The sequence below is a fragment of the Stigmatopora nigra genome, chromosome 5, assembly GCF_051989575.1.
Source record: "Stigmatopora nigra isolate UIUO_SnigA chromosome 5, RoL_Snig_1.1, whole genome shotgun sequence".
Classification (NCBI taxonomy): Eukaryota; Metazoa; Chordata; class Actinopteri; order Syngnathiformes; family Syngnathidae; genus Stigmatopora; species Stigmatopora nigra.
The window spans coordinates 15,171,034-15,195,308 of record NC_135512.1 but is presented as its reverse complement, the minus strand read 5'-3'; the positions used below and the strand labels follow the sequence as shown (position 1 = coordinate 15,195,308).

The 24,275-nt window shown below is 38.5% G+C and overlaps 33 non-coding genes across 33 annotated transcripts; all 33 read right to left on the bottom strand.

Moving 5' to 3' along the window:
• Positions 1 to 88: 88 nt before the first annotated feature.
• Positions 89 to 159, bottom strand: trnag-gcc (transfer RNA glycine (anticodon GCC)). Its single transcript has one exon. It is a non-coding gene; the product is annotated as a tRNA-Gly (tRNA).
• A 407-nt stretch (positions 160 to 566) lies between these two features.
• Positions 567 to 637, bottom strand: trnag-gcc (transfer RNA glycine (anticodon GCC)). Its single transcript has one exon. It is a non-coding gene; the product is annotated as a tRNA-Gly (tRNA).
• An 885-nt stretch (positions 638 to 1,522) lies between these two features.
• Positions 1,523 to 1,593, bottom strand: trnag-gcc (transfer RNA glycine (anticodon GCC)). The gene has a single exon. It is a non-coding gene; the product is annotated as a tRNA-Gly (tRNA).
• Positions 1,594 to 2,000: 407 nt separating this feature from the next.
• On the bottom strand, positions 2,001 to 2,071 carry trnag-gcc (transfer RNA glycine (anticodon GCC)). Its single transcript has one exon. It is a non-coding gene; the product is annotated as a tRNA-Gly (tRNA).
• A 407-nt stretch (positions 2,072 to 2,478) lies between these two features.
• On the bottom strand, positions 2,479 to 2,549 carry trnag-gcc (transfer RNA glycine (anticodon GCC)). The gene has a single exon. It is a non-coding gene; the product is annotated as a tRNA-Gly (tRNA).
• A 1,841-nt stretch (positions 2,550 to 4,390) lies between these two features.
• On the bottom strand, positions 4,391 to 4,461 carry trnag-gcc (transfer RNA glycine (anticodon GCC)). The gene has a single exon. It is a non-coding gene; the product is annotated as a tRNA-Gly (tRNA).
• A 407-nt stretch (positions 4,462 to 4,868) lies between these two features.
• trnag-gcc (transfer RNA glycine (anticodon GCC)) lies at positions 4,869 to 4,939 on the bottom strand. Its single transcript has one exon. It is a non-coding gene; the product is annotated as a tRNA-Gly (tRNA).
• A 488-nt stretch (positions 4,940 to 5,427) lies between these two features.
• On the bottom strand, positions 5,428 to 5,498 carry trnag-gcc (transfer RNA glycine (anticodon GCC)). The gene has a single exon. It is a non-coding gene; the product is annotated as a tRNA-Gly (tRNA).
• Positions 5,499 to 6,011: 513 nt separating this feature from the next.
• Positions 6,012 to 6,082, bottom strand: trnag-gcc (transfer RNA glycine (anticodon GCC)). Its single transcript has one exon. It is a non-coding gene; the product is annotated as a tRNA-Gly (tRNA).
• A 488-nt stretch (positions 6,083 to 6,570) lies between these two features.
• trnag-gcc (transfer RNA glycine (anticodon GCC)) lies at positions 6,571 to 6,641 on the bottom strand. Its single transcript has one exon. It is a non-coding gene; the product is annotated as a tRNA-Gly (tRNA).
• Positions 6,642 to 7,154: 513 nt separating this feature from the next.
• trnag-gcc (transfer RNA glycine (anticodon GCC)) lies at positions 7,155 to 7,225 on the bottom strand. The gene has a single exon. It is a non-coding gene; the product is annotated as a tRNA-Gly (tRNA).
• A 1,840-nt stretch (positions 7,226 to 9,065) lies between these two features.
• On the bottom strand, positions 9,066 to 9,136 carry trnag-gcc (transfer RNA glycine (anticodon GCC)). The gene has a single exon. It is a non-coding gene; the product is annotated as a tRNA-Gly (tRNA).
• Positions 9,137 to 9,543: 407 nt separating this feature from the next.
• Positions 9,544 to 9,614, bottom strand: trnag-gcc (transfer RNA glycine (anticodon GCC)). The gene has a single exon. It is a non-coding gene; the product is annotated as a tRNA-Gly (tRNA).
• Positions 9,615 to 10,021: 407 nt separating this feature from the next.
• On the bottom strand, positions 10,022 to 10,092 carry trnag-gcc (transfer RNA glycine (anticodon GCC)). Its single transcript has one exon. It is a non-coding gene; the product is annotated as a tRNA-Gly (tRNA).
• An 885-nt stretch (positions 10,093 to 10,977) lies between these two features.
• On the bottom strand, positions 10,978 to 11,048 carry trnag-gcc (transfer RNA glycine (anticodon GCC)). The gene has a single exon. It is a non-coding gene; the product is annotated as a tRNA-Gly (tRNA).
• Positions 11,049 to 11,455: 407 nt separating this feature from the next.
• Positions 11,456 to 11,526, bottom strand: trnag-gcc (transfer RNA glycine (anticodon GCC)). Its single transcript has one exon. It is a non-coding gene; the product is annotated as a tRNA-Gly (tRNA).
• Positions 11,527 to 12,039: 513 nt separating this feature from the next.
• Positions 12,040 to 12,110, bottom strand: trnag-gcc (transfer RNA glycine (anticodon GCC)). Its single transcript has one exon. It is a non-coding gene; the product is annotated as a tRNA-Gly (tRNA).
• A 488-nt stretch (positions 12,111 to 12,598) lies between these two features.
• Positions 12,599 to 12,669, bottom strand: trnag-gcc (transfer RNA glycine (anticodon GCC)). Its single transcript has one exon. It is a non-coding gene; the product is annotated as a tRNA-Gly (tRNA).
• Positions 12,670 to 13,182: 513 nt separating this feature from the next.
• On the bottom strand, positions 13,183 to 13,253 carry trnag-gcc (transfer RNA glycine (anticodon GCC)). The gene has a single exon. It is a non-coding gene; the product is annotated as a tRNA-Gly (tRNA).
• A 1,840-nt stretch (positions 13,254 to 15,093) lies between these two features.
• On the bottom strand, positions 15,094 to 15,164 carry trnag-gcc (transfer RNA glycine (anticodon GCC)). Its single transcript has one exon. It is a non-coding gene; the product is annotated as a tRNA-Gly (tRNA).
• Positions 15,165 to 15,571: 407 nt separating this feature from the next.
• trnag-gcc (transfer RNA glycine (anticodon GCC)) lies at positions 15,572 to 15,642 on the bottom strand. Its single transcript has one exon. It is a non-coding gene; the product is annotated as a tRNA-Gly (tRNA).
• Positions 15,643 to 16,049: 407 nt separating this feature from the next.
• trnag-gcc (transfer RNA glycine (anticodon GCC)) lies at positions 16,050 to 16,120 on the bottom strand. The gene has a single exon. It is a non-coding gene; the product is annotated as a tRNA-Gly (tRNA).
• An 885-nt stretch (positions 16,121 to 17,005) lies between these two features.
• On the bottom strand, positions 17,006 to 17,076 carry trnag-gcc (transfer RNA glycine (anticodon GCC)). The gene has a single exon. It is a non-coding gene; the product is annotated as a tRNA-Gly (tRNA).
• Positions 17,077 to 17,483: 407 nt separating this feature from the next.
• Positions 17,484 to 17,554, bottom strand: trnag-gcc (transfer RNA glycine (anticodon GCC)). Its single transcript has one exon. It is a non-coding gene; the product is annotated as a tRNA-Gly (tRNA).
• A 407-nt stretch (positions 17,555 to 17,961) lies between these two features.
• Positions 17,962 to 18,032, bottom strand: trnag-gcc (transfer RNA glycine (anticodon GCC)). The gene has a single exon. It is a non-coding gene; the product is annotated as a tRNA-Gly (tRNA).
• A 1,841-nt stretch (positions 18,033 to 19,873) lies between these two features.
• trnag-gcc (transfer RNA glycine (anticodon GCC)) lies at positions 19,874 to 19,944 on the bottom strand. The gene has a single exon. It is a non-coding gene; the product is annotated as a tRNA-Gly (tRNA).
• A 407-nt stretch (positions 19,945 to 20,351) lies between these two features.
• trnag-gcc (transfer RNA glycine (anticodon GCC)) lies at positions 20,352 to 20,422 on the bottom strand. Its single transcript has one exon. It is a non-coding gene; the product is annotated as a tRNA-Gly (tRNA).
• A 488-nt stretch (positions 20,423 to 20,910) lies between these two features.
• trnag-gcc (transfer RNA glycine (anticodon GCC)) lies at positions 20,911 to 20,981 on the bottom strand. Its single transcript has one exon. It is a non-coding gene; the product is annotated as a tRNA-Gly (tRNA).
• Positions 20,982 to 21,494: 513 nt separating this feature from the next.
• Positions 21,495 to 21,565, bottom strand: trnag-gcc (transfer RNA glycine (anticodon GCC)). Its single transcript has one exon. It is a non-coding gene; the product is annotated as a tRNA-Gly (tRNA).
• A 488-nt stretch (positions 21,566 to 22,053) lies between these two features.
• On the bottom strand, positions 22,054 to 22,124 carry trnag-gcc (transfer RNA glycine (anticodon GCC)). The gene has a single exon. It is a non-coding gene; the product is annotated as a tRNA-Gly (tRNA).
• Positions 22,125 to 22,637: 513 nt separating this feature from the next.
• Positions 22,638 to 22,708, bottom strand: trnag-gcc (transfer RNA glycine (anticodon GCC)). The gene has a single exon. It is a non-coding gene; the product is annotated as a tRNA-Gly (tRNA).
• A 407-nt stretch (positions 22,709 to 23,115) lies between these two features.
• trnag-gcc (transfer RNA glycine (anticodon GCC)) lies at positions 23,116 to 23,186 on the bottom strand. The gene has a single exon. It is a non-coding gene; the product is annotated as a tRNA-Gly (tRNA).
• Positions 23,187 to 24,071: 885 nt separating this feature from the next.
• trnag-gcc (transfer RNA glycine (anticodon GCC)) lies at positions 24,072 to 24,142 on the bottom strand. The gene has a single exon. It is a non-coding gene; the product is annotated as a tRNA-Gly (tRNA).
• Positions 24,143 to 24,275: the final 133 nt, after the last annotated feature.

The following is a 24,275-nucleotide window of genomic DNA, read 5'->3' as shown; positions in this document are numbered from 1 at the left end:
GCAGGTTGGGACAAACTTTTCACAGTTGGATTTCATGATTTCACATCTGCAGAATCTACATATGATCAAAACTAATGGGCATATACAGTGCACTGGCTGGGAATCGGACCCAGGCCTCTTGCATGGCAGGCAAGAATTCTACCACTGAACTACCAATGCCTGGTAATCACACTAGCTAATTGGTCAAATTTCTTGGAAATTTCAAAGATGATCTTCCTAAAGCTATATGAAACAATGGAGCAGGCACTGACAAACTTTTTGAAGAAGATTTTGAACATTTAAAATTTGTAGAAGTAACAGGTGATCAATGTACTATGGGTGAACACAGTGCATTGGCTGGGATTTGGACCCTGGCCTCTCGCATGGCAAGCAGGTTCCACCACCGAAATACCAATGCCTGTCAATTTATAATGAGAGCTGGTAAAAATTCCTTAACTATTTAAAAGATGAGGTTCTTACATATATTTGAAATAACGAAGCAGGCTGTGACAAATTTTTCACAGTTGGACTTCATGATTACACATCTGCAGAAGTAACATATGATCAAAACTAATGGGCATATACAGTGCACTGGCTGGGAATCGAACCCAGTTCTCTTGCATGGCAAGCAAGAATTCTACCACTGAACCACCAATGCCTGGTAGTCACAATGGCTTATTTGTCAAACTTCTTTGAAATTTCAAAGATGATCTTCCTAAAGCTATATGAAACAATGCAGTAGGCACTGACAAACTTTTTGAAGAAGATTTTGAACATTTAAAATTTGTAGAAGTAACAGGTGATCAATGTACTATGGGTTAACACAGTGCATTGGCTGGGATTTAGACCCTGGCCTCTCGCATGGCATGTAGGTTCCACCACCGAAATACCAATGCCTGTCAATTGATAATGAGAACTGGTAAAAATTCCTTAACTATTTAAAAGATGAGGTTCTTACATATATTTGAAATAATGAAGCAGGCTGTGACAAACTTTTCACAGTTGGATTTCATGATTTCACATCTGCAGAATCTACATATGATCAAAACTAATGGGCGCATACAGTGCACTGGCTGGGAATCAGGCCCAGGCCTCTTGCATGGCAAGCAAGAATTCTACCACTGAACTACCAATGCCTGGTAATCACATTAGCTAATTGGTCAAATTTCTTGGAAATTTCAAAGATGATCTTCCTAAAGCTATATGAAACAATGGAGCAGGCACTGACAAACTTTTTGAAGAAGATTTTGAACATTTAAAATTTGTAGAAGTAACAGGTGATCAATGTACTATGGGTGAACACAGTGCATTAGCTGGGAATTAGACCCTGGCCTCTCGCATGGCGAGCAGGTTCCACCATTGAAATACCAATGCCTGTCAATTTATAATGAGAACTGGTAAAAATTCCTTAACTATTTAAAAGATGAGGTTCTTACATATATTTGAAATAATGAAGCAGGCTGTGACAAACTTTTCACAGTTGGACTTCATGATTTCACATCTGCAGAAGTTACATATGATCAAAACCAAACAGGATATACAGTGCACTGGCTGGGAATCGGACCCAGGCCTCTTGCATGGCAAGCAAGAATTCTACCACTGAACCACCAATGCCTGGTAGTCACAGTAGCTAATTGGTCAAACTTCTTTGAAATTTCTAAGATGATCTTCCTGAAGCTATATGAAACAATGCAGTAGGCACTGACAAACTTTTTGAAGAAGATTTTGAACATTTAAAATTTGTAGAAGTAACAGGTGATCAATGTACTATGGGTTAATACAGTGCATTGGCTGGGATTTAGACCCTGGCCTCTCGCATGGCATGTAGGTTCCACCACCGAAATACCAATGCCTGTCAATTGATAATGAGAACTGGTAAAAATTCCTTAACTATTTAAAAGATGAGGTTCTTACATATATTTGAAATAATGAAGCAGGCTGTGACAAACTTTTCACAGTTGGATTTCATGATTTCACATCTGCAGAATCTACATATGATCAAAACTAATGGGCATATACAGTGCACTGGCTGGGAATCGGACCCAGGCCTCTCGCATGGCAGGCAAGAATTCTACCACTGAACTACCAATGCCTGGTAATCACACTAGCTAATTGGTCAAATTTCTTGGAAATTTCAAAGATGATCTTCCTAAAGCTATATGAAACAATGGAGCAGGCACTGACAAACTTTTTGAAGAAGATTTTGAACATTTAAAATTTGTAGAAGTAACAGGTGATCAATGTACTATGGGTGAACACAGTGCATTGGCTGGGATTTGGACCCTGGCCTCTCGCATGGCAAGCAGGTTCCACCACCGAAATACCAATGCCTGTCAATTTATAGTGAGAGCTGGTAAAAATTCCTTAACTATTTAAAAGATGAGGTTCTTACATATATTTGAAATAACGAAGCAGGCTGTGACAAATTTTTCACAGTTGGACTTCATGATTACACATCTGCAGAAGTAACATATGATCAAAACTAATGGGCATATACAGTGCACTGGCTGGGAATCGAACCCAGGCCTCTTGCATGGCAAGCAAGAATTCTACCACTGAACCACCAATGCCTGGTAGACACGATGGCTTATTTGTCAAACTTCTTTGAAATTTCAAAGATGATCTTCCTAAAGCTATATGAAACAATGCAGTAGGCACTGACAAACTTTTTGAAGAAGATTTTGAACATTTAAAATTTGTAGAAGTAACAGGTGATCAATGTACTATGGGTTAACACAGTGCATTGGCTGGGATTTAGACCCTGGCCTCTCGCATGGCATGTAGGTTCCACCACCGAAATACCAATGCCTGTCAATTGATAATGAGAACTGGTAAAAATTCCTTAACTATTTAAAAGATGAGGTTCTTACATATATTTGAAATAATGAAGCAGGCTGTGACAAACTTTTCACAGTTGGATTTCATGATTTCACATCTGCAGAATCTACATATGATCAAAACTAATGGGCGCATACAGTGCACTGGCTGAGAATCAGGCCCAGGCCTCTTGCATGGCAAGCAAGAATTCTACCACTGAACTACCAATGCCTGGTAATCACATTAGCTAATTGGTCAAATTTCTTGGAAATTTCAAAGATGATCTTCCTAAAGCTATATGAAACAATGGAGCAGGCACTGACAAACTTTTTGAAGAAGATTTTGAACATTTAAAATTTGTAGAAGTAACAGGTGATCAATGTACTATGGGTGAACACAGTGCATTAGCTGGGAATTAGACCCTGGCCTCTCGCATGGCAAGCAGGTTCCACCATTGAAATACCAATGCCTGTCAATTTATAATGAGAACTGGTAAAAATTCCTTAACTATTTAAAAGATGAGGTTCTTACATATATTTGAAATAATGAAGCAGGCTGTGACAAACTTTTCACAGTTGGACTTCATGATTTCACATCTGCAGAAGTTACATATGATCAAAACCAAACAGGATATACAGTGCACTGGCTGGGAATCAGACCCAGGCCTCTTGCATGGCAAGCAAGAATTCTACCACTGAACCACCAATGCCTGGTAGTCACATTAGCTAATTGGTCAAACTTCTTTGAAATTTCAAAGATGATCTTCCTGAAGCTATATGAAACAATGCAGTAGGCACTGACAAACTTTTTGAAGAAGATTTTGAACATTTAAAATTTGTAGAAGAAACAGGTGATCAATGTACTATGGGTTAATACAGTGCATTGGCTGGGATTTAGACCCTGGCCTCTCGCATGGCATGTAGGTTCCACCACCGAAATACCAATGCCTGTCAATTTATAATGAGAGCTGGTAAAAATTCCTTAACTATTTAAAAGATGAGGTTCTTACATATATTTGAAATAACGAAGCAGGCTGTGACAAACTTTTCACAGTTAGACTTCATGATTTCACATCTGCAGAAGTTACATATGATCAAAACCAAACAGGATATACAGTGCACTGGCTGGGAATCGGACCCAGGCCTCTTGCATGGCAAGCAAGAAATCTACCACTGAACCACCAATGCCTGGTAGTCACATTAGCTAATTGGTCAAACTTCTTTGAAATTTCAAAGATGATCTTCCTGAAGCTATATGAAACAATGCAGTAGGCACTGACAAACTTTTTGAAGAAGATTTTGAACATTTAAAATTTGTAGAAGTAACAGGTGATCAATGTACTATGGGTTAATACAGTGCATTGGCTGGGATTTAGACCCTGGCCTCTCGCATGGCATGTAGGTTCCACCACCGAAATACCAATGCCTGTCAATTGATAATGAGAACTGGTAAAAATTCCTTAACTATTTAAAAGATGAGGTTCTTACATATATTTGAAATAATGAAGCAGGCTGTGACAAACTTTTCACAGTTGGATTTCATGATTTCACATCTGCAGAATCTACATATGATCAAAACTAATGGGCATATACAGTGCACTGGCTGGGAATCGGACCCAGGCCTCTTGCATGGCAAGCAAGAATTCTACCACTGAACTACCAATGCCTGGTAATCACATTAGCTAATTGGTCAAATTTCTTGGAAATTTCAAAGATGATCTTCCTAAAGCTATATGAAACAATGGAGCAGGCACTGACAAACTTTTTGAAGAAGATTTTGAACACTTAAAATTTGTAGAAGTAACAGGTGATCAATGTACTATGGGTGAACACAGAGCATTGGCTGGGATTTGGACCCTGGCCTCTCGCATGGCAAGCAGGTTCCACCACCGAAATACCAATGCCTGTCAATTTATAATGAGAGCTGGTAAAAATTCCTTAACTATTTAAAAGATGAGGTTCTTACATATATTTGAAATAACGAAGCAGGCTGTGACAAATTTTTCACAGTTGGACTTCATGATTACACATCTGCAGAAGTAACATATGATCAAAACTAATGGGCATATACAGTGCACTGGCTGGGAATCGAACCCAGGCCTCTTGCATGGCAAGCAAGAATTCTACCACTGAACCACCAATGCCTGGTGGTCACACTAGCTAATTCGTCAAACTTCTTTGAAATTTCAAAGATGATCTTCCTAAAGCTATATGAAACAATGCAGTAGGCACTGACAAAAGCTAATTGGTCAAACTTCTTTGAAATTTCAAAGATGATCTTCCTGAAGCTATATGAAACAATGCAGTAGGCACTGACAAACTTTTTGAAGAAGATTTTGAACATTTAAAATTTGTAGAAGTAACAGGTGATCAATGTACTATGGGTTAATACAGTGCATTGGCTGGGATTTAGACCCTGGCCTCTCGCATGGCATGTAGGTTCCACCACCGAAATACCAATGCCTGTCAATTGATAATGAGAACTGGTAAAAATTCCTTAACTATTTAAAAGATGAGGTTCTTACATATATTTGAAATAATGAAGCAGGCTGTGACAAACTTTTCACAGTTGAATTTCATGATTTCACATCTGCAGAATCTACATATGATCAAAACTAATGGGCATATACAGTGCACTGGCTGGGAATCGGACCCAGGCCTCTTGCATGGCAAGCAAGAATTCTACCACTGAACTACCAATGCCTGGTAATTCCATTAGCTAATTGGTCAAATTTCTTGGAAATTTCAAAGATGATCTTCCTAAAGCTATATGAAACAAGCAAGAATTCTACCACTGAACCACCAATGCCTGGTAGTCACATTGGCTAATTTGTCAAACTTCTTTGAAATTTCAAAGATGATCTTCCTAAAGCTATATGAAACAATGCAGTAGGCACTGACAAACTTTTTGAAGAAGATTTTGAACACTTAAAATTTGTAGAAGTAACAGGTGATCAATGTACTATGGGTGAACACAGAGCATTGGCTGGGATTTGGACCCTGGCCTCTCGCATGGCAAGCAGGTTCCACCACCGAAATACCAATGCCTGTCAATTTATAATGAGAGCTGGTAAAAATTCCTTAACTATTTAAAAGATGAGGTTCTTACATATATTTGAAATAACGAAGCAGGCTGTGACAAATTTTTCACAGTTGGACTTCATGATTACACATCTGCAGAAGTAACATATGATCAAAACTAATGGGCATATACAGTGCACTGGCTGGGAATCGAACCCAGGCCTCTTGCATGGCAAGCAAGAATTCTACCACTGAACCACCAATGCCTGGTGGTCACACTAGCTAATTCGTCAAACTTCTTTGAAATTTCAAAGATGATCTTCCTAAAGCTATATGAAACAATGCAGTAGGCACTGACAAAAGCTAATTGGTCAAACTTCTTTGAAATTTCAAAGATGATCTTCCTGAAGCTATATGAAACAATGCAGTAGGCACTGACAAACTTTTTGAAGAAGATTTTGAACATTTAAAATTTGTAGAAGTAACAGGTGATCAATGTACTATGGGTTAATACAGTGCATTGGCTGGGATTTAGACCCTGGCCTCTCGCATGGCATGTAGGTTCCACCACCGAAATACCAATGCCTGTCAATTGATAATGAGAACTGGTAAAAATTCCTTAACTATTTAAAAGATGAGGTTCTTACATATATTTGAAATAATGAAGCAGGCTGTGACAAACTTTTCACAGTTGAATTTCATGATTTCACATCTGCAGAATCTACATATGATCAAAACTAATGGGCATATACAGTGCACTGGCTGGGAATCGGACCCAGGCCTCTTGCATGGCAAGCAAGAATTCTACCACTGAACTACCAATGCCTGGTAATTCCATTAGCTAATTGGTCAAATTTCTTGGAAATTTCAAAGATGATCTTCCTAAAGCTATATGAAACAAGCAAGAATTCTACCACTGAACCACCAATGCCTGGTAGTCACATTGGCTAATTTGTCAAACTTCTTTGAAATTTCAAAGATGATCTTCCTAAAGCTATATGAAACAATGCAGTAGGCACTGACAAACTTTTTGAAGAAGATTTTGAACATTTAAAATTTGTAGAAGTAACAGGTGATCAATGTACTATGGGTTAACACAGTGCATTGGCTGGGATTTAGACCCTGGCCTCTCGCATGGCATGTAGGTTCCACCACCGAAATACCAATGCCTGTCAATTGATAATGAGAACTGGTAAAAATTCCTTAACTATTTAAAAGATGAGGTTCTTACATATATTTGAAATAATGAAGCAGGCTGTGACAAACTTTTCACAGTTGGATTTCATGATTTCACATCTGCAGAATCTACATATGATCAAAACTAATGGGCGCATACAGTGCACTGGCTGGGAAACGAACCCAGGCCTCTTGCATGGCAAGCAAGAATTCTACCACTGAACCACCAATGCCTGGTAGTCACATTGGCTAATTTGTCAAACTTCTTTGAAATTTCAAAGATGATCTTCCTAAAGCTATATGAAACAATGCAGTAGGCACTGACAAACTTTTTGAAGAAGATTTTGAACATTTAAAATTTGTAGAAGTAACAGGTGATCAATGTACTATGGGTTAACACAGTGCATTGGCTGGGATTTAGACCCTGGCCTCTCGCATGGCATGTAGGTTCCACCACCGAAATACCAATGCCTGTCAATTGATAATGAGAACTGGTAAAAATTCCTTAACTATTTAAAAGATGAGGTTCTTACATATATTTGAAATAATGAAGCAGGCTGTGACAAACTTTTCACAGTTGGATTTCATGATTTCACATCTGCAGAATCTACATATGATCAAAGCTAATGGGCACATACAGTGCACTGGCTGGGAATCGGGCCCAGGCCTCTTGCATGGCAAGCAAGAATTCTACCACTGAACTACCAATGCCTGGTAATCACAATAGCTAATTGGTCAAATTTCTTGGAAATTTCAAAGATGATCTTCCTAAAGCTATATGAAACAATGGAGCAGGCACTGACAAACTTTTTGAAGAAGATTTTGAACATTTAAAATTTGTAGAAGTAACAGGTGATCAATGTACTATGGGTGAACACAGTGCATTAGCTGGGAATTAGACCCTGGCTTCTCGCATGGCAAGCAGGTTCCACCATTGAAATACCAATGCCTGTCAATTTATAATGAGAACTGGTTAAAATTCCTTAACTATTTAAAAGATGAGGTTCTTACATATATTTGAAATAATAAAGCAGGCTGTGACAAACTTTTCACAGTTGGACTTCATGATTTCACATCTGCAGAAGTTACATATGATCAAAACCAAACAGGATATACAGTGCACGGGCTGGGAATCGGACCGAGGCCTATGCATGGCAAGCAAGAATTTAACCACTGAACCACCAATGCCTGGTAGTCACATTAGCTAATTGGTCAAACTTCTTTGAAATTTCAAAGATTATCTTCCTAAAGCTATATGAAACAATGCAGTAGGCACTGACAAACTTTTTGAAGAAGATTTTGAACATTTAAAATTTGTAGAAGTAACAGGTGATCAATGTACTATGGGTTAATACAGTGCATTGGCTGGGATTTAGACCCTGGCCTCTCGCATGGCATGTAGGTTCCACCACCGAAATACCAATGCCTGTCAATTGATAATGAGAACTGGTAAAAATTCCTTAACTATTTAAAAGATGAGGTTCTTACATATATTTGAAATAATGAAGCAGGCTGTGACAAACTTTTCACAGTTGGATTTCATGATTTCACATCTGCAGAATCTACATATGATCAAAACTAATGGGCACATACAGTGCACTGGCTGGAAATCGGACCCAGGCCTCTTGCATGGCAAGCAAGAATTCTACAACTGAACCACCAATGCCTGGTAGACATACTAGCTAATTCGTCAAACTTCTTTGAAATTTCAAAGATGATCTTCCTAAAGCTATATGAAACAATGCAGTAGGCACTGACAAACTTTTTGAAGAAGATTTTGAACATTTAAAATTTGTAGAAGTAACAGGTGATCAATGTACTATGGGTTAACACAGTGCATTGGCTGGGATTAAGACCCTGGCCTCTCGCATAGCATGTAGGTTCCACCACCGAAATACCAATGCCTGTCAATTTATAATGAGAACTGGTAAAAATTCCTTAACTATTTAAAAGATGAGGTTCTTACATATATTTGAAATAATGAAGCAGGCTATGACAAACTTTTCACAGTTGGACTTCATGATTTCACATCTGCAGAAGTTACATATGATCAAAACCAAACAGGATATACAGTGCACTGGCTGGGAATCGGACCCAGGCCTCTTGCATGGCAAGCAAGAATTCTACCACTGAACCACCAATGCCTGGTAGTCACAGTAGCTAATTGGTCAAACTTCTTTGAAATTTCTAAGATGATCTTCCTGAAGCTATATGAAACAATGCAGTAGGCACTGACAAACTTTTTGAAGAAGATTTTGAACATTTAAAATTTGTAGAAGTAACAGGTGATCAATGTACTATGGGTTAATACAGTGCATTGGCTGGGATTTAGACCCTGGCCTCTCGCATGGCATGTAGGTTCCACCACCGAAATACCAATGCCTGTCAATTGATAATGAGAACTGGTAAAAATTCCTTAACTATTTAAAAGATGAGGTTCTTACATATATTTGAAATAATGAAGCAGGTTGGGACAAACTTTTCACAGTTGGATTTCATGATTTCACATCTGCAGAATCTACATATGATCAAAACTAATGGGCATATACAGTGCACTGGCTGGGAATCGGACCCAGGCCTCTTGCATGGCAGGCAAGAATTCTACCACTGAACTACCAATGCCTGGTAATCACACTAGCTAATTGGTCAAATTTCTTGGAAATTTCAAAGATGATCTTCCTAAAGCTATATGAAACAATGGAGCAGGCACTGACAAACTTTTTGAAGAAGATTTTGAACATTTAAAATTTGTAGAAGTAACAGGTGATCAATGTACTATGGGTGAACACAGTGCATTGGCTGGGATTTGGACCCTGGCCTCTCGCATGGCAAGCAGGTTCCACCACCGAAATACCAATGCCTGTCAATTTATAATGAGAGCTGGTAAAAATTCCTTAACTATTTAAAAGATGAGGTTCTTACATATATTTGAAATAACGAAGCAGGCTGTGACAAATTTTTCACAGTTGGACTTCATGATTACACATCTGCAGAAATAACATATGATCAAAACTAATGGGCATATACAGTGCACTGGCTGGGAATCGAACCCAGTTCTCTTGCATGGCAAGCAAGAATTCTACCACTGAACCACCAATGCCTGGTAGTCACGATGGCTTATTTGTCAAACTTCTTTGAAATTTCAAAGATGATCTTCCTAAAGCTATATGAAACAATGCAGTAGGCACTGACAAACTTTTTGAAGAAGATTTTGAACATTTAAAATTTGTAGAAGTAACAGGTGATCAATGTACTATGGGTTAACACAGTGCATTGGCTGGGATTTAGACCCTGGCCTCTCGCATGGCATGTAGGTTCCACCACCGAAATACCAATGCCTGTCAATTGATAATGAGAACTGGTAAAAATTCCTTAACTATTTAAAAGATGAGGTTCTTACATATATTTGAAATAATGAAGCAGGCTGTGACAAACTTTTCACAGTTGGATTTCATGATTTCACATCTGCAGAATCTACATATGATCAAAACTAATGGGCGCATACAGTGCACTGGCTGGGAATCAGGCCCAGGCCTCTTGCATGGCAAGCAAGAATTCTACCACTGAACTACCAATGCCTGGTAATCACATTAGCTAATTGGTCAAATTTCTTGGAAATTTCAAAGATGATCTTCCTAAAGCTATATGAAACAATGGAGCAGGCACTGACAAACTTTTTGAAGAAGATTTTGAACATTTAAAATTTGTAGAAGTAACAGGTGATCAATGTACTATGGGTGAACACAGTGCATTAGCTGGGAATTAGACCCTGGCCTCTCGCATGGCGAGCAGGTTCCACCATTGAAATACCAATGCCTGTCAATTTATAATGAGAACTGGTAAAAATTCCTTAACTATTTAAAAGATGAGGTTCTTACATATATTTGAAATAATGAAGCAGGCTGTGACAAACTTTTCACAGTTGGACTTCATGATTTCACATCTGCAGAAGTTACATATGATCAAAACCAAACAGGATATACAGTGCACTGGCTGGGAATCGGACCCAGGCCTCTTGCATGGCAAGCAAGAATTCTACCACTGAACCACCAATGCCTGGTAGTCACAGTAGCTAATTGGTCAAACTTCTTTGAAATTTCAAAGATGATCTTCCTGAAGCTATATGAAACAATGCAGTAGGCACTGACAAACTTTTTGAAGAAGATTTTGAACATTTAAAATTTGTAGAAGTAACAGGTGATCAATGTACTATGGGTTAATACAGTGCATTGGCTGGGATTTAGACCCTGGCCTCTCGCATGGCATGTAGGTTCCACCACCGAAATACCAATGCCTGTCAATTGATAATGAGAACTGGTAAAAATTCCTTAACTATTTAAAAGATGAGGTTCTTACATATATTTGAAATAATGAAGCAGGCTGTGACAAACTTTTCACAGTTGAATTTCATGATTTCACATCTGCAGAATCTACATATGATCAAAACTAATGGGCATATACAGTGCACTGGCTGGGAATCGGACCCAGGCCTCTTGCATGGCAAGCAAGAATTCTACCACTGAACTACCAATGCCTGGTAATTCCATTAGCTAATTGGTCAAATTTCTTGGAAATTTCAAAGATGATCTTCCTAAAGCTATATGAAACAAGCAAGAATTCTACCACTGAACCACCAATGCCTGGTAGTCACATTGGCTAATTTGTCAAACTTCTTTGAAATTTCAAAGATGATCTTCCTAAAGCTATATGAAACAATGCAGTAGGCACTGACAAACTTTTTGAAGAAGATTTTGAACACTTAAAATTTGTAGAAGTAACAGGTGATCAATGTACTATGGGTGAACACAGAGCATTGGCTGGGATTTGGACCCTGGCCTCTCGCATGGCAAGCAGGTTCCACCACCGAAATACCAATGCCTGTCAATTTATAATGAGAGCTGGTAAAAATTCCTTAACTATTTAAAAGATGAGGTTCTTACATATATTTGAAATAACGAAGCAGGCTGTGACAAATTTTTCACAGTTGGACTTCATGATTACACATCTGCAGAAGTAACATATGATCAAAACTAATGGGCATATACAGTGCACTGGCTGGGAATCGAACCCAGGCCTCTTGCATGGCAAGCAAGAATTCTACCACTGAACCACCAATGCCTGGTGGTCACACTAGCTAATTCGTCAAACTTCTTTGAAATTTCAAAGATGATCTTCCTAAAGCTATATGAAACAATGCAGTAGGCACTGACAAAAGCTAATTGGTCAAACTTCTTTGAAATTTCAAAGATGATCTTCCTGAAGCTATATGAAACAATGCAGTAGGCACTGACAAACTTTTTGAAGAAGATTTTGAACATTTAAAATTTGTAGAAGTAACAGGTGATCAATGTACTATGGGTTAATACAGTGCATTGGCTGGGATTTAGACCCTGGCCTCTCGCATGGCATGTAGGTTCCACCACCGAAATACCAATGCCTGTCAATTGATAATGAGAACTGGTAAAAATTCCTTAACTATTTAAAAGATGAGGTTCTTACATATATTTGAAATAATGAAGCAGGCTGTGACAAACTTTTCACAGTTGAATTTCATGATTTCACATCTGCAGAATCTACATATGATCAAAACTAATGGGCATATACAGTGCACTGGCTGGGAATCGGACCCAGGCCTCTTGCATGGCAAGCAAGAATTCTACCACTGAACTACCAATGCCTGGTAATTCCATTAGCTAATTGGTCAAATTTCTTGGAAATTTCAAAGATGATCTTCCTAAAGCTATATGAAACAAGCAAGAATTCTACCACTGAACCACCAATGCCTGGTAGTCACATTGGCTAATTTGTCAAACTTCTTTGAAATTTCAAAGATGATCTTCCTAAAGCTATATGAAACAATGCAGTAGGCACTGACAAACTTTTTGAAGAAGATTTTGAACATTTAAAATTTGTAGAAGTAACAGGTGATCAATGTACTATGGGTTAACACAGTGCATTGGCTGGGATTTAGACCCTGGCCTCTCGCATGGCATGTAGGTTCCACCACCGAAATACCAATGCCTGTCAATTGATAATGAGAACTGGTAAAAATTCCTTAACTATTTAAAAGATGAGGTTCTTACATATATTTGAAATAATGAAGCAGGCTGTGACAAACTTTTCACAGTTGGATTTCATGATTTCACATCTGCAGAATCTACATATGATCAAAACTAATGGGCGCATACAGTGCACTGGCTGGGAAACGAACCCAGGCCTCTTGCATGGCAAGCAAGAATTCTACCACTGAACCACCAATGCCTGGTAGTCACATTGGCTAATTTGTCAAACTTCTTTGAAATTTCAAAGATGATCTTCCTAAAGCTATATGAAACAATGCAGTAGGCACTGACAAACTTTTTGAAGAAGATTTTGAACATTTAAAATTTGTAGAAGTAACAGGTGATCAATGTACTATGGGTTAACACAGTGCATTGGCTGGGATTTAGACCCTGGCCTCTCGCATGGCATGTAGGTTCCACCACCGAAATACCAATGCCTGTCAATTGATAATGAGAACTGGTAAAAATTCCTTAACTATTTAAAAGATGAGGTTCTTACATATATTTGAAATAATGAAGCAGGCTGTGACAAACTTTTCACAGTTGGATTTCATGATTTCACATCTGCAGAATCTACATATGATCAAAGCTAATGGGCACATACAGTGCACTGGCTGGGAATCGGGCCCAGGCCTCTTGCATGGCAAGCAAGAATTCTACCACTGAACTACCAATGCCTGGTAATCACAATAGCTAATTGGTCAAATTTCTTGGAAATTTCAAAGATGATCTTCCTAAAGCTATATGAAACAATGGAGCAGGCACTGACAAACTTTTTGAAGAAGATTTTGAACATTTAAAATTTGTAGAAGTAACAGGTGATCAATGTACTATGGGTGAACACAGTGCATTAGCTGGGAATTAGACCCTGGCTTCTCGCATGGCAAGCAGGTTCCACCATTGAAATACCAATGCCTGTCAATTTATAATGAGAACTGGTTAAAATTCCTTAACTATTTAAAAGATGAGGTTCTTACATATATTTGAAATAATAAAGCAGGCTGTGACAAACTTTTCACAGTTGGACTTCATGATTTCACATCTGCAGAAGTTACATATGATCAAAACCAAACAGGATATACAGTGCACGGGCTGGGAATCGGACCGAGGCCTATGCATGGCAAGCAAGAATTTAACCACTGAACCACCAATGCCTGGTAGTCACATTAGCTAATTGGTCAAACTTCTTTGAAATTTCAAAGATTATCTTCCTAAAGCTATATGAAACAATGCAGTAGGCACTGACAAACTTTTTGAAGAAGATTTTGAACATTTAAAATTTGTAGAAGTAACAGGTGATCAATGTACTATGGGTTAATACAGTGCATTGGCTGGGATTTAGACCCTGGCCTCTCGCATGGCATGTAGGTTCCACCACCGAAATACCAATGCCTGTCAATTGATAATGAGAACTGGTAAAAATTCCTTAACTATTTAAAAGATGAGGTTCTTACATATATTTGAAATAATGAAGCAGGCTGTGACAAACTTTTCACAGTTGGATTTCATGATTTCACATCTGCAGAATCTACATATGATCAAAACTAATGGGCACATACAGTGCACTGGCTGGAAATCGGACCCAGGCCTCTTGCATGGCAAGCAAGAATTCTACAACTGAACCACCAATGCCTGGTAGACATACTAGCTAATTCGTCAAACTTCTTTGAAATTTCAAAGATGATCTTCCTAAAGCTATATGAAACAATGCAGTAGGCACTGACAAACTTTTTGAAGAAGATTTTGAACATTTAAAATTTGTAGAAGTAACAGGTGATCAATGTACTATGGGTTAACACAGTGCATTGGCTGGGATTAAGACCCTGGCCTCTCGCATAGCATGTAGGTTCCACCACCGAAATACCAATGCCTGTCAATTTATAATGAGAACTGGTAAAAATTCCTTAACTATTTAAAAGATGAGGTTCTTACATATATTTGAAATAATGAAGCAGGCTATGACAAACTTTTCACAGTTGGACTTCATGATTTCACATCTGCAGAAGTTACATATGATCAAAACCAAACAGGATATACAGTGCACTGGCTGGGAATCGGACCCAGGCCTCTTGCATGGCAAGCAAGAATTCTACCACTGAACCACCAATGCCTGGTAGTCACAGTAGCTAATTGGTCAAACTTCTTTGAAATTTCTAAGATGATCTTCCTGAAGCTATATGAAACAATGCAGTAGGCACTGACAAACTTTTTGAAGAAGATTTTGAACATTTAAAATTTGTAGAAGTAACAGGTGATCAATGTACTATGGGTTAATACAGTGCATTGGCTGGGATTTAGACCCTGGCCTCTCGCATGGCATGTAGGTTCCACCACCGAAATACCAATGCCTGTCAATTGATAATGAGAACTGGTAAAAATTCCTTAACTATTTAAAAGATGAGGTTCTTACATATATTTGAAATAATGAAGCAGGTTGGGACAAACTTTTCACAGTTGGATTTCATGATTTCACATCTGCAGAATCTACATATGATCAAAACTAATGGGCATATACAGTGCACTGGCTGGGAATCGGACCCAGGCCTCTTGCATGGCAGGCAAGAATTCTACCACTGAACTACCAATGCCTGGTAATCACACTAGCTAATTGGTCAAATTTCTTGGAAATTTCAAAGATGATCTTCCTAAAGCTATATGAAACAATGGAGCAGGCACTGACAAACTTTTTGAAGAAGATTTTGAACATTTAAAATTTGTAGAAGTAACAGGTGATCAATGTACTATGGGTGAACACAGTGCATTGGCTGGGATTTGGACCCTGGCCTCTCGCATGGCAAGCAGGTTCCACCACCGAAATACCAATGCCTGTCAATTTATAATGAGAGCTGGTAAAAATTCCTTAACTATTTAAAAGATGAGGTTCTTACATATATTTGAAATAACGAAGCAGGCTGTGACAAATTTTTCACAGTTGGACTTCATGATTACACATCTGCAGAAATAACATATGATCAAAACTAATGGGCATATACAGTGCACTGGCTGGGAATCGAACCCAGTTCTCTTGCATGGCAAGCAAGAATTCTACCACTGAACCACCAATGCCTGGTAGTCACGATGGCTTATTTGTCAAACTTCTTTGAAATTTCAAAGATGATCTTCCTAAAGCTATATGAAACAATGCAGTAGGCACTGACAAACTTTTTGAAGAAGATTTTGAACATTTAAAATTTGTAGAAGTAACAGGTGATCAATGTACTATGGGTTAACACAGTGCATTGGCTGGGATTTAGACCCTGGCCTCTCGCATGGCATGTAGGTTCCACCACCGAAATACCAATGCCTGTCAATTGATAATGAGAACTGGTAAAAATTCCTTAACTATTTAAAAGATGAGGTTCTTACATATATTTGAAATAATGAAGCAGGCTGTGACAAACTTTTCACAGTTGGATTTCATGATTTCACATCTGCAGAATCTACATATGATCAAAACTAATGGGCGCATACAGTGCACTGGCTGGGAATCAGGCCCAGGCCTCTTGCATGGCAAGCAAGAATTCTACCACTGAACTACCAATGCCTGGTAATCACATTAGCTAATTGGTCAAATTTCTTGGAAATTTCAAAGATGATCTTCCTAAAGCTATATGAAACAATGGAGCAGGCACTGACAAACTTTTTGAAGAAGATTTTGAACATTTAAAATTTGTAGAAGTAACAGGTGATCAATGTACTATGGGTGAACACAGTGCATTAGCTGGGAATTAGACCCTGGCCTCTCGCATGGCGAGCAGGTTCCACCATTGAAATACCAATGCCTGTCAATTTATAATGAGAACTGGTAAAAATTCCTTAACTATTTAAAAGATGAGGTTCTTACATATATTTGAAATAATGAAGCAGGCTGTGACAAACTTTTCACAGTTGGACTTCATGATTTCACATCTGCAGAAGTTACATATGATCAAAACCAAACAGGATATACAGTGCACTGGCTGGGAATCGGACCCAGGCCTCTTGCATGGCAAGCAAGAATTCTACCACTGAACCACCAATGCCTGGTAGTCACAGTAGCTAATTGGTCAAACTTCTTTGAAATTTCTAAGATGATCTTCCTGAAGCTATATGAAACAATGCAGTAGGCACTGACAAACTTTTTGAAGAAGATTTTGAACATTTAAAATTTGTAGAAGTAACAGGTGATCAATGTACTATGGGTTAATACAGTGCATTGGCTGGGATTTAGACCCTGGCCTCTCGCATGGCATGTAGGTTCCACCACCGAAATACCAATGCCTGTCAATTGATAATGAGAACTGGTAAAAATTCCTTAACTATTTAAAAGATGAGGTTCTTACATATATTTGAAATAATGAAGCAGGCTGTGACAAACTTTTCACAGTTGGATTTCATGATTTCACATCTGCAGAATCTACATATGATCAAAACTAATGGGCATATACAGTGCACTGGCTGGGAATCGGACCCAGGCCTCTCGCATGGCAGGCAAGAATTCTACCACTGAACTACCAATGCCTGGTAATCACACTAGCTAATTGGTCAAATTTCTTGGAAATTTCAAAGATGATCTTCCTAAAGCTATATGAAACAATGGAGCAGGCACTGACAAACTTTTTGAAGAAGATTTTGAACATTTAAAATTTGTAGAAGTAACAGGTGATCAATGTACTATGGGTGAACACAGTGCATTGGCTGGGATTTGGACCCTGGCCTCTCGCATGGCAAGCAGGTTCCACCACCGAAATACCAATGCCTGTCAATTTATAGTGAGAGCTGGTAAAAATTCCTTAACTATTTAAAAGATGAGGTTCTTACATATATTTGAAATAACGAAGCAGGCTGTGACAAATTTTTCACAGTTGGACTTCATGATTACACATCTGCAGAAGTAACATATGATCAAAACTAATGGGCATATACAGTGCACTGGCTGGGAATCGAACCCAGGCCTCTTGCATGGCAAGCAAGAATTCTACCACTGAACCACCAATGCCTGGTAGACACGATGGCTTATTTGTCAAACTTCTTTGAAATTTCAAAGATGATCTTCCTAAAGCTATATGAAACAATGCAGTAGGCACTGACAAACTTTTTGAAGAAGATTTTGAACATTTAAAATTTGTAGAAGTAACAGGTGATCAATGTACTATGGGTTAACACATTGCATTGGCTGGGATTTAGACCCTGGCCTCTCGCATGGCATGTAGGTTCCACCACCGAAATACCAATGCCTGTCAATTGATAATGAGAACTGGTAAAAATTCCTTAACTATTTAAAAGATGAGGTTCTTACATATATTTGAAATAATGAAGCAGGCTGTGACAAACTTTTCACAGTTGGATTTCATGATTTCACATCTGCAGAATCTACATATGATCAAAACTAATGGGCACATACAGTGCACTGGCTGGGAATCAGGCCCAGGCCTCTTGCATGGCAAGCAAGAATTCTACCACTGAACTACCAATGCCTGGTAATCACATTAGCTAATTGGTCAAATTTCTTGGAAATTTCAAAGATGATCTTCCTAAAGCTATATGAAACAATGGAGCAGGCACTGACAAACTTTTTGAAGAAGATTTTGAACATTTAAAATTTGTAGAAGTAACAGGTGATCAATGTACTATGGGTGAACACAGTGCATTAGCTGGGAATTAGACCCTGGCCTCTCGCATGGCAAGCAGGTTCCACCATTGAAATACCAATGCCTGTCAATTTATAATGAGAACTGGTAAAAATTCCTTAACTATTTAAAAGATGAGGTTCTTACATATATTTGAAATAATGAAGCAGGCTGTGACAAACTTTTCACAGTTGGACTTCATGATTTCACATCTGCAGAAGTTACATATGATCAAAACCAAACAGGATATACAGTGCACTGGCTGGGAATCAGACCCAGGCCTCTTGCATGGCAAGCAAGAATTCTACCACTGAACCACCAATGCCTGGTAGTCACATTAGCTAATTGGTCAAACTTCTTTGAAATTTCAAAGATGATCTTCCTGAAGCTATATGAAACAATGCAGTAGGCACTGACAAACTTTTTGAAGAAGATTTTGAACATTTAAAATTTGTAGAAGAAACAGGTGATCAATGTACTATGGGTTAATACAGTGCATTGGCTGGGATTTAGACCCTGGCCTCTCGCATGGCATGTAGGTTCCACCACCGAAATACCAATGCCTGTCAATTTATAATGAGAGCTGGTAAAAATTCCTTAACTATTTAAAAGATGAGGTTCTTACATATATTTGAAATAACGAAGCAGGCTGTGACAAACTTTTCACAGTTAGACTTCATGATTTCACATCTGCAGAAGTTACATATGATCAAAACCAAACAGGATATACAGTGCACTGGCTGGGAATCGGACCCAGGCCTCTTGCATGGCAAGCAAGAAATCTACCACTGAACCACCAATGCCTGGTAGTCACATTAGCTAATTGGTCAAACTTCTTTGAAATTTCAAAGATGATCTTCCTGAAGCTATATGAAACAATGCAGTAGGCACTGACAAACTTTTTGAAGAAGATTTTGAACATTTAAAATTTGTAGAAGTAACAGGTGATCAATGTACTATGGGTTAATACAGTGCATTGGCTGGGATTTAGACCCTGGCCTCTCGCATGGCATGTAGGTTCCACCACCGAAATACCAATGCCTGTCAATTGATAATGAGAACTGGTAAAAATTCCTTAACTATTTAAAAGATGAGGTTCTTACATATATTTGAAATAATGAAGCAGGCTGTGACAAACTTTTCACAGTTGGATTTCATGATTTCACATCTGCAGAATCTACATATGATCAAAACTAATGGGCATATACAGTGCACTGGCTGGGAATCGGACCCAGGCCTCTTGCATGGCAAGCAAGAATTCTACCACTGAACTACCAATGCCTGGTAATCACATTAGCTAATTGGTCAAATTTCTTGGAAATTTCAAAGATGATCTTCCTAAAGCTATATGAAACAATGGAGCAGGCACTGACAAACTTTTTGAAGAAGATTTTGAACACTTAAAATTTGTAGAAGTAACAGGTGATCAATGTACTATGGGTGAACACAGAGCATTGGCTGGGATTTGGACCCTGGCCTCTCGCATGGCAAGCAGGTTCCACCACCGAAATACCAATGCCTGTCAATTTATAATGAGAGCTGGTAAAAATTCCTTAACTATTTAAAAGATGAGGTTCTTACATATATTTGAAATAACGAAGCAGGCTGTGACAAATTTTTCACAGTTGGACTTCATGATTACACATCTGCAGAAGTAACATATGATCAAAACTAATGGGCATATACAGTGCACTGGCTGGGAATCGAACCCAGGCCTCTTGCATGGCAAGCAAGAATTCTACCACTGAACCACCAATGCCTGGTGGTCACACTAGCTAATTCGTCAAACTTCTTTGAAATTTCAAAGATGATCTTCCTAAAGCTATATGAAACAATGCAGTAGGCACTGACAAAAGCTAATTGGTCAAACTTCTTTGAAATTTCAAAGATGATCTTCCTGAAGCTATATGAAACAATGCAGTAGGCACTGACAAACTTTTTGAAGAAGATTTTGAACATTTAAAATTTGTAGAAGTAACAGGTGATCAATGTACTATGGGTTAATACAGTGCATTGGCTGGGATTTAGACCCTGGCCTCTCGCATGGCATGTAGGTTCCACCACCGAAATACCAATGCCTGTCAATTGATAATGAGAACTGGTAAAAATTCCTTAACTATTTAAAAGATGAGGTTCTTACATATATTTGAAATAATGAAGCAGGCTGTGACAAACTTTTCACAGTTGAATTTCATGATTTCACATCTGCAGAATCTACATATGATCAAAACTAATGGGCATATACAGTGCACTGGCTGGGAATCGGACCCAGGCCTCTTGCATGGCAAGCAAGAATTCTACCACTGAACTACCAATGCCTGGTAATTCCATTAGCTAATTGGTCAAATTTCTTGGAAATTTCAAAGATGATCTTCCTAAAGCTATATGAAACAAGCAAGAATTCTACCACTGAACCACCAATGCCTGGTAGTCACATTGGCTAATTTGTCAAACTTCTTTGAAATTTCAAAGATGATCTTCCTAAAGCTATATGAAACAATGCAGTAGGCACTGACAAACTTTTTGAAGAAGATTTTGAACACTTAAAATTTGTAGAAGTAACAGGTGATCAATGTACTATGGGTGAACACAGAGCATTGGCTGGGATTTGGACCCTGGCCTCTCGCATGGCAAGCAGGTTCCACCACCGAAATACCAATCCCTGTCAATTTATAATGAGAGCTGGTAAAAATTCCTTAACTATTTAAAAGATGAGGTTCTTACATATATTTGAAATAACGAAGCAGGCTGTGACAAATTTTTCACAGTTGGACTTCATGATTACACATCTGCAGAAGTAACATATGATCAAAACTAATGGGCATATACAGTGCACTGGCTGGGAATCGAACCCAGGCCTCTTGCATGGCAAGCAAGAATTCTACCACTGAACCACCAATGCCTGGTGGTCACACTAGCTAATTCGTCAAACTTCTTTGAAATTTCAAAGATGATCTTCCTAAAGCTATATGAAACAATGCAGTAGGCACTGACAAAAGCTAATTGGTCAAACTTCTTTGAAATTTCAAAGATGATCTTCCTGAAGCTATATGAAACAATGCAGTAGGCACTGACAAACTTTTTGAAGAAGATTTTGAACATTTAAAATTTGTAGAAGTAACAGGTGATCAATGTACTATGGGTTAATACAGTGCATTGGCTGGGATTTAGACCCTGGCCTCTCGCATGGCATGTAGGTTCCACCACCGAAATACCAATGCCTGTCAATTGATAATGAGAACTGGTAAAAATTCCTTAACTATTTAAAAGATGAGGTTCTTACATATATTTGAAATAATGAAGCAGGCTGTGACAAACTTTTCACAGTTGAATTTCATGATTTCACATCTGCAGAATCTACATATGATCAAAACTAATGGGCATATACAGTGCACTGGCTGGGAATCGGACCCAGGCCTCTTGCATGGCAAGCAAGAATTCTACCACTGAACTACCAATGCCTGGTAATTCCATTAGCTAATTGGTCAAATTTCTTGGAAATTTCAAAGATGATCTTCCTAAAGCTATATGAAACAAGCAAGAATTCTACCACTGAACCACCAATGCCTGGTAGTCACATTGGCTAATTTGTCAAACTTCTTTGAAATTTCAAAGATGATCTTCCTAAAGCTATATGAAACAATGCAGTAGGCACTGACAAACTTTTTGAAGAAGATTTTGAACATTTAAAATTTGTAGAAGTAACAGGTGATCAATGTACTATGGGTTAACACAGTGCATTGGCTGGGATTTAGACCCTGGCCTCTCGCATGGCATGTAGGTTCCACCACCGAAATACCAATGCCTGTCAATTGATAATGAGAACTGGTAAAAATTCCTTAACTATTTAAAAGATGAGGTTCTTACATATATTTGAAATAATGAAGCAGGCTGTGACAAACTTTTCACAGTTGGATTTCATGATTTCACATCTGCAGAATCTACATATGATCAAAACTAATGGGCACATACAGTGCACTGGCTGGGAATCGGACCCAGGCCTCTTGCATGGCAAGCAAGAATTCTACCACTGAACCACCAATGCCTGGTAGTCACACCAGCTAATTCGTCAAACTTCTTTGAAATTTCAAAGATGATCTTCCTAAAGCTATATGAAACAATGCAGTAGGCACTGACAAACTTTTTGAAGAAGATTTTGAACATTTAAAATTTGTAGAAGTAACAGGTGATCAATGTACTATGGGTTAACACAGTGCATTGGCTGGGATTAAGACCCTGGCCTCTCGCATAGCATGTAGGTTCCACCACCGAAATACCAATGCCTGTCAATTTATAATGAGAACTGGTAAAAATTCCTTAACTATTTAAAAGATGAGGTTCTTACATATATTTGAAATAATGAAGCAGGCTATGACAAACTTTTCACAGTTGGACTTCAAGATTTCACATCTGCAGAAGTTACATATGATCAAAACCAAACAGGATATACAGTGCACTGGCTGGGAATCGGACCCAGGCCTCTTGCATGGCAAGCAAGAATTCTACCACTGAACCACCAATGCCTGGTAGTCACAGTAGCTAATTGGTCAAACTTCTTTGAAATTTCTAAGATGATCTTCCTGAAGCTATATGAAACAATGCAGTAGGCACTGACAAACTTTTTGAAGAAGACTTTGAACATTTAAAATTTGTAGAAGTAACAGGTGATCAATGTACTATGGGTTAATACAGTGCATTGGCTGGGATTTAGACCCTGGCCTCTCGCATGGCATGTAGGTTCCACCACCGAAATACCAATGCCTGTCAATTGATAATGAGAACTGGTAAAAATTCCTTAACTATTTAAAAGATGAGGTTCTTACATATATTTGAAATAATGAAGCAGGCTGTGACAAACTTTTCACAGTTGGATTTCATGATTTCACATCTGCAGAATCTACATATGATCAAAACTAATGGGCATATACAGTGCACTGGCTGGGAATCGGACCCAGGCCTATTGCATGGCAAGCAAGAATTCTTCCACTGAACTACCAATGCCTGGTAATCACATTAGCTAATTGGTCAAATTTCTTGGAAATTTCAAAGATGATCTTCCTAAAGCTATATGAAACAATGGAGCAGGCACTGACAAACTTTTTGAAGAAGATTTTGAACATTTAAAATTTGTAGAAGTAACAGGTGATCAATGTACTATGGGTGAACACAGTGCATTGGCTGGGATTTGGACCCTGGCCTCTCGCATGGCAAGCAGGTTCCACCACCGAAATACCAATGCCTGTCAATTTATAATGAGAGCTGGTAAAAATTCCTTAACTATTTAAAAGATGAGGTTCTTACATATATTTGAAATAACGAAGCAGGCTGTGACAAATTTATCACAGTTGGACTTCATGATTACACATCTGCAGAAGTAACATATGATCAAAACTAATGGGCATATACAGTGCACTGGCTGGGAATCGAACCCAGGCCTCTTGCATGGCAAGCAAGAATTCTACCACTGAACCACCAATGCCTGGTAGTCACACTAGCTAATTCGTCAAATTTCTTTGAAATTTCAAAGATGATCTTCCTAAAGCTATATGAAACAATGCAGTAGGCACTGACAAACTTTTTGAAGAAGATTTTGAACATTTAAAATTTGTAGA